Source organism: Mandrillus leucophaeus, unplaced genomic scaffold (genome assembly GCF_000951045.1).
Source record: "Mandrillus leucophaeus isolate KB7577 unplaced genomic scaffold, Mleu.le_1.0 Scaffold726, whole genome shotgun sequence".
Lineage (NCBI taxonomy): Eukaryota > Metazoa > Chordata > Mammalia > Primates > Cercopithecidae > Mandrillus > Mandrillus leucophaeus.
The window spans coordinates 1,487,925-1,489,714 of NW_012107875.1; positions in this window are offsets into that span (position 1 = coordinate 1,487,925).

Here is a 1,790-nt window from a genome sequence, read left to right on the forward strand (position 1 = left end):
CCTCCCGAGTAGCTGGGACTACAGGCGCCGCCACCATGCCCGGCTAATTTTTTTTTTTTGTATTTTTAGTAGAGACGGGGTTTCACTGTGTTAGCCAGATGGTCTCGATCTCCTGACCTCGTGATCTGCCCACCTCGGCCTCCCAAAGTGCTGGGATTACAGGCGTGAGCCACTGCGCCCGACCCTTCATTGTGGTTTTAATGTGTATTTTCCTGATGATTGGTGTTGTTGAGCATTTTAAAAATATACTTATTAGTCATTGTATGTTTTCTTTTGATAAATGTCTATTCAGGTATTTTGCCCATTTTTCAATCAAGTTATTTTATTCTTATCAAGTTGTTTGAACTCCTTACATATTTTGGATAATAACCTCTTATCAAATGTACAATTTGCAAATATTTTCTGCCATTCTGTAGGTTCTCTCTTCATTCTGTTGATTGTTTTCTTTGCTATACATAACCTTTTTCATTTGATATAACCCCATTTGTCTGTGTTTGTTTTTGTTCCCTGTGTCTTAATGGTCATATTAAAAAGTCACTGTTCAGATTAATGTCAAGGAGGTTTTCCCCTATGTTTTCTTATTATAGTTTTATATTTTTGGGTTTCACATTTATACTTTAGTCCATTTTAATTGAGTTTTACATATGGTGTGAAATAAGAGTCTAATTTTACTCTTCTGCATGTGAATATCTGATTTTGTCAATATAACTTATTGAAGAGACTGTTCTTTCTCCATTGTGTGTTCTTGGCAACTTCGTTGAGTACTAGTTGGCTGTAAATGTGTGTATTTATTTCTAGGCTCTCTGTTCTGTTCCATTGGTCAATGTGTCTGTTGTTATACAAGTACCATGCTCTTTTGGTTACCATAGTTATGTAATATATTTTGAAGTCAGGTATTGTGATACCTCCACCTTTGCTCTTTTAGCTTAAGTTTACTTTGGCTATATGATGTATTTTCTGGTTCTGTATAAATTTTAGGGTTCTTTTTTTTCTATTTTTTGTGAATAATGTCAACTGTGTGTTGATAAAAATTGAATTGACTCTTGTATTAGTCTATTCTTACACTGCTACAAAGACACTGCCTGAGACTGGATAATTCATAAATAAAAGAGATTTAACTGGCTTACAGTTCTGCATGGCGGGGAGGACTCAAAAAACTTACGATCATGGCAGAAGGGGAAGCAGGTACCTTCTTCACAAGGTGGCAGGAAAGACAATAATAAATGGTGAAGTGCCCCTTTAAAAGCCATCAGATCTCAAGAAACCTCACTCATTATATGAAAACAGTATGGGGAAAACTGCCTCCATGATACAGATCCCTCCTTTGATACATTGACATTGTAAAGATTACAATTCAAGATGAGATTTAGGTGGGGCCACAGCCAAACCATATCAACTCTTTAGATCATTTTGGGTAGTATGGACATTTTAACAATAATAATTTTTCAAATCCATGAACATGAGTTATATTTCCATTTGTTTGTGTCTATTTCAATTTATTTTATTATGTTCAACAGGATTCAATGTGAAGCTCTTTTAGCTCCTTGCCTAAATTTATCCTAAGTATTTATTATTTTTTGTAGCTATTTAAAATAAAACTATTTTCTTGATTTCTTTTTCAGATAATTTGCTGTTAGTGTATAAAAACTCCACTGCTTTTGTATGCTTAATTTTTTATGTTGAAACTACTAAATTTGTCAGTGCAGTGGCTCACACCTGTAATACCAGCACTTTGGGAGGCCGAGGCGGGTGGATCATCTGAGGTCAGGAGTTCAAGACCAGTCTGGTCA